The following is a 6,000-nucleotide window of genomic DNA, read 5'->3' as shown; positions in this document are numbered from 1 at the left end:
CCTACAATACATAGACATTGAAGTGGGGGGCGCCTAATAGTGACTATATGGCTGAAATTCAATTTTCTGGCTAAATAACTGGTTTGATTTAATTAGGTGCCGAGGAGTCGAGTAAATTTTTCCCAACTAAATTGTTTAGACAACCTGGCCTCATTTCTAATTAGTATCCGTTCTGGGTGCTTCCAATTGCACGAATGTAGCATATGCTTTGAAATTTCTCCCACTCTCGAAATAAAAATAATTTTAATTTATATGAGTTTTTAGAATTCTTTTTTTAATTGTTGCTTACCTTTTCCAGTTGAAAATCACATTTTTTTTTTCCCTCTCCCTTTGTCTCTTCTTTTTTTTTTCCTTTCTGGTCGTCACTTCTGTTTTGTCTTTATTTATTTATTTAGTTAGTTAGTTATTTATCTTCTGTACTTGGAGGTGCTGGAGGTGTGATTTGTAGATTATGCAACCTCTCAATCCCCTTCCATGGATGTCTTTTGGATCTTGGAACCTGCAAAACGAAACCTGGTCAGTACTGCATAAAAGAGATTCACGTGAAAGGTAAGTCTTGACACTTAAAAATATATATATATGAAAATGACGACAGGAAAAAAATCCTTATATAAAAGCAAACATCAGTAAACATTTACTATGTGCCAGATGCTGTCCTAAGGGCCTCAACCTGGATGACATTATACCAACAAAACAATGACATGGGCTTGATCTTGTCACTACCCCCATTTTAAAGGTGAGAAATCTGAGGCATTGGAAGATTAAGACATGTGCATGGTGTCACACAGCTGATGAGTATTGGAGGCAAGATTCAAATTCAAGTGAATGTCTATACTGCCTCATTCACACCACTCACATCCTCACAAAAAATTAGTAATAGTCTGCAGGGCCCTCCTAAGCACAGAGCCTGTACAAGTGCACAGGTGACGTGCCTAGGAAGCCAGCCTTGTCTGCAGAGGTTAAAGGGTAAGTGCAAACGTCCAAACGATGACAACATTAGAAGAAAATACTGAAGAAGACTGAAAGAGAGGAGGCCTCTTGAACATCCAAAAGACCTACGTTGTAAAGGAAATGAAAGATAAATTTGAATACTTCAATATTTTAAGACCTATAAAATGAACGACAACCCCCGAAATTTAAAGATAAAGAATAAACTGGATGAAAATAGTTGGAATATAAATAACAGAAAAAAAGATTCCAGTGATAATTTAGATTAGGTTAGCAATTTTTTAGACAGTTTGGGAATTTCCATTGAAATTTTAAATGAACACAGCCTTCTACAAAGCAATTGTATTTCTTGATATCTACTGCAGCAAAATATTCACATGTAATACAAAAAAGAATGATTATCAAGGTTATCCCTCAATATTATATTTAATTGTAAAGTAATGGAAATGACCTAAATGTTTATCTATGGACGAAGTGTTCTTCAAACTATGATGCAAGGATGCCTGGGTGGTTCAGTTGGTTGAACATCAGACTCTTGATTTCAGCTCAGGCCATGATCTCAGGGTTGTGGAATCAAGCCCTGTGTCGAGCTCTGCCTTGGGTGTGGAACCTGCTTAGGATTCGCTCTCCCTTTCCCTCTGCTCCTCTCCCCAGATTGGGTACTGTCTCTCTCAATAAACAAACAAACAAACAAACAAACTGAGATGTATATTCAGGCTATGGAATGCTATGCAACACTTACATGAACTAGATCCCTTTGTTAACATGGGAACAATCTCTAAGACATTCTTGAGCAGAAGAAAGGCAGTTGCAGAACAGTAGGCATGGAATACCGTGAATAAACATCTCCACAAGGCAAAACTCTAAATTCCTCTATGGAGTTGGAAGGAGAAAAGAAAAAGTTAGAGATCAAAGTTAGTTGGGAGAGAGGAAGAGAACTTGGGGGTCCCACGTGATGGGTTTTGGTATTAAGAGGGTTATTTGTGCTTATTCAGTCCACTCTCTAAGCCCCGTGTTCCCTCTGGCTCATGCCTCTGCCGGTCAGAGCCCCTTCCTTCTAGAAGGGGAGAGGTGCCAGGGACCCCTGAAGCCATGAGATGCTGGCTCCCGGTGATTGCTCTTGTCTTTCAAAATGTGGACACATACTCACTCATCAAGGCAGCTGAACTTCAGAACAAGTGCCAAAGGTCTCTGCACATGAGTCTGGAGGCTGATGTGTCAAAATATTGACAATGGCTCTTGACCCGTCAAGGACCCAGTCTGACTCCAGTGTCGTGGGCACAGCAGTTTCCTAACTCGCAAATTTTGTCGTGAAACAAATAGAACTGGAACACTTTGAGAGCTTTATTAACAGGGTTTCTCACCCTTGACACTATTAACACTTTGGCAGGATAGTTCATTGTTATGCAGGACTATATTATGGACCGTAGGAGGTTTAGCATGTCACTCCATGCAAGTAAGATCTTCCAAGTTGTAACAACAAAAATGTTTCTGGGCATTATCTACTGTCCTGGAGGTGGGAGGCAAAATTGCCCCTGGTTGAGTGACTACTGTTTTGAGAAGTTTCCAACCATTACACGTTTGGCTGCCTTTGGGGAACTGCTCCTTCGTGTTCTCCCTTCATACACGTGGAAGGCGGTGGGGGGCGGGGGGGGGGGGGGGGGGGGGCTGGGCAGGATTACAGGACAACACTATCCCTTATTTTGCACTTGTGTTTATTTTTCACATTTTGTGCAGTGAACATGCATTACTTCCAAAATCAGGGTGAAAATTAAACGAAGTCAAGGACACACTTCCCTTTCTGAGAAGCACTTACATATCCAAATGATCCTTCTGTGGATTAAGCCCTTTGAATAACTCATGACCTGGGTTAAGCTGGGGAATGATAATGGAAGCTAACACTTCAGAAAGTTTTACAAGTCAGTGGCAATTGCATGGGTTTTATCATCTGAAATTGAAAGCTATTTTGCTTTCAAATTTGAAAGCTACTGTATTGCAATGTAGCCAACTAGAATACATTTAGGTGGGAGTTCTTAAAGACAAAATGTATCTTCATAAACCTAGAAGTTTTGCTTTGTCTTTGTTTCTTTTGTTTGTTTGTTTGTTTTTGAGAGAGAGAAAGAGAGCCCACGGGAGGGGCAGAGAGGGGAACAGAGGATCTGAAGTGCACCCTGTGCTGACAGCAGAGAGCCCAAAGCAGGGCTCAGACCGACAAACCCTGAGATCATGACCTGATCCGAAGTCAGATGCTTAACCGACTGAGCCACCCAGGAACCCTGTTACTTTTTTTTTTTTAACCTGTTAGTCTGAAGCATCTAAGCCAGGTAGGTTGCACTTCACAAGGAATTTCCTTACCCTACCCCCCCCACACACACATGGGGCTTGAACCCCATGATAGATTTACAACCCCAAGATAGATTTGCATGCTGTACTGACTGGGCCAGCCGGGCACCCCAACCCTACCTCTTTTGTTTCCCTCAGGTGGAATTCAGTGGTATGCCATTCAAGGTTGCACAGAGACCCAAGATGAGTGCTTCAAGAGAATAACAAAGCCTTCTGGAATTCTCTCTACTCACTGTTGCCTTTATTCCTTGTGCAATCTTTGAGCCAGTGGCCCATTTCCAAGTTGTTTGACTGATCAACTGCCTCAGAGTCTGATCTGGTCATCACAAGACAACAGGCTGCCATTAATCCACCCTCTGCAAAACACCTCCTATCTCTGCAGGTCATACGAGTTGTGGTCTAAAACCAGTTCTGGTTTTCAAGGTGCCCCCCTTCTTCCCCACCACCTCCAACTTCTCCCAGAAACATCCTTTTTCAACACTATGACTATCCTCTCCTCTTTCTGCTCAGTTCCCTTTCTGGTGACTTCAAAGCTACAAATAAGTAAAAACGTATTTCCCTGAGGCAAATAATGCATATCGTCTCTAGTTTACTGGTTTCCTTAAATATTTCCGCATTCCGAAATACAGTTACAAATGGATTGTATCACAAGATACCAAGGGACCTCAGAATGTTCATTTGGCTTCCAAAGCAAACTGCCTTGTTTTTGGGGAGTAATTTATGGCATAGGAGGAACTGATTTAACAAATTCCATAGGAAAAATAAGTCACAAATAAGCAAACCAGTCCTGTGAGATCTATGAACCCAAATGCAAAGAGCTCTGGCAGGTGTGAGAGCTGACACTTACTTTTCCGTTCTTTCTTTCTTTCTTTTTTTTTTTTTTTTTTAATGTTTATTTCTGAGAGAGACAGAGTGCAAGCAGGGGAGGGGCAGAGAGAGAGGGAAACACAGAATCCAAAGCAGGCTCCCGGCTCTGAGCTGTCAGTAGGGAGCCAGATGCGGGGCTCGAACTCAAGAACTGTGAGATTATGACCTGAGCCAACATCCCACGCCTAACCAACTGAACCACCCGGGCGCCGGCACTTATTTTTCCCGTCCGTATTTGGATCTGTCCAAATGCTGGATTTCCACACCATAGCCACGCCTCCGTGCTTTGGCTCTTCTAACATTGGCAGACGAAGCAATTCATTTTGAGCAAAGAACAGGTGCCCATCCACAAGGAATTTTAAAGGGTTGTGAATATACTTTGGCCTCCATATTGTACCACATACTCAATTACTCTCATTCAGTGCTCTACTTAAGCTGCCTCCAAGTTACTGCATTTAAAATGTTAAAGTTGTTTTTCTCTGTTTTCAGGAGTTTGAGAAACCCAAATGGTAAATAATACATCGCCACAAAACCTTCTTTGTTGTCTTTTCCTCAGAACCTAAAGCAGTATCTCACATACAGCTGGCCATCAATAAATGCTCTTCTATACCCTTTAAAGAAAAAGAAGTGTAAAAAAAAAAAGCGGGGGCGCCTGGGTGGCTCAGTCGGTTGAGCGTCCAACTTCAGCCCAGGTCCTGATCCCGCGTTTTGTGGGTTCCAGCCCCACGTCGGGCTCTGTGCCGACGGCTCAGAGCCTGGAGCCTGCTTCGGATTCTGTGTCTCCCTCATGCTCTGCCCCTCCCGCACTCTGTCTCTCTGTCTCCCAAAAATAAATAAACATTTTTTAAAAATTTATAAAAAAAAAAAAAGCCCAAGGACTTAGACCATATTTATGAACTAAGGAAAAAGTTTCTTCATCCTAAGATTTAAGTTCATTTGCCATTATTCTGTCACTTTACACATTAGCCACATTGTTAAACAGATTGGTGAACTTCATGGAGACACGACTTTTAGTTGTCTTTTTATACATAATGTTATTTACCCAATGTCACAGGAGGAAAAAAATGACAAGCTCAGACAATCGGTGACTAGCTCCATAAAGCTTCCCAAACTTAACTTGAAATCCCAGTGATGTAACGAGAAGAAAAGAAGGAAGCAGGTACCCCTTTTTTGTGCCACTAACTGGGCATTGACCTTGGCAGGTCACCTTGGAGTCTCTGTACTTCATCCTCCTCACATACAAAATGAAAAGGATTGGATCACATAATCTCTCAGATCCCTTCAAGTCCCCATACTTTATGACTTTGACATTGACTCCTCTGGTGCTGAAGGTCTAGGAGACAGACCCTGGTTACATGGTCAGCACTCCTGTAGCACAGTGGAGTCCAGGAAACCTAAAGGAGAAATGGAAGTCATGACAAGCAGTGCCCATCACTGGAGCACTTGACTACCTGCATGCCAACGTGACCCAAAAGTCACCCAGAACAAAAATAATTTTCACATCCTTGATGTGGTATGCTGAATGATGCCTCTCCAGAGATGCCCACATTCTAATCCCTGGAAGCTGGGAATATGTTATGTTATGGTGGCAAAGGGGACTTTGTAGATGAGCTTAGAGATTTTGAGATTAGATTCTCCTGGATTTATCTGGGTGGGCCCAATGCAATCACAAGGGTCTTTATAACAGGGAAGTAAGATGGTCAGAGAGGGATTTGCAGACACTCCATGCTGGCTTTGAACATGGAGAAAGGGGTCACAAGCCAAGGAATGTGGGCAACCGCTAGAAACTGGAAAAGTCAAGACAACAGATTCTCCTCTAGAGTTTCCAGAAGAAACAAAGTC

The 6,000-nt window shown here is 42.3% G+C and overlaps 1 protein-coding gene across 1 annotated transcript in view; it reads right to left on the bottom strand.

Annotated features, from left to right (window-relative positions):
- Nucleotides 1-354: 354 nt before the first annotated feature.
- The window catches only part of CD4H9orf85 (chromosome D4 C9orf85 homolog), a 126,071-nt gene continuing 120,425 nt past the window's right edge, over nt 355-6,000 (bottom strand). Inside the window, exon 4 of the transcript XR_003964239.1 lies at nt 355-499. The gene's annotated coding sequence lies outside the window, so the exon portion shown is untranslated. The remainder of the gene's footprint in view (nt 500-6,000) is intronic.

The sequence above is a fragment of the Lynx canadensis genome, chromosome D4 (genome assembly GCF_007474595.2).
Source record: "Lynx canadensis isolate LIC74 chromosome D4, mLynCan4.pri.v2, whole genome shotgun sequence".
Classification (NCBI taxonomy): Eukaryota; Metazoa; Chordata; class Mammalia; order Carnivora; family Felidae; genus Lynx; species Lynx canadensis.
This window is presented reverse-complemented; position numbering and strand designations above follow the sequence as displayed.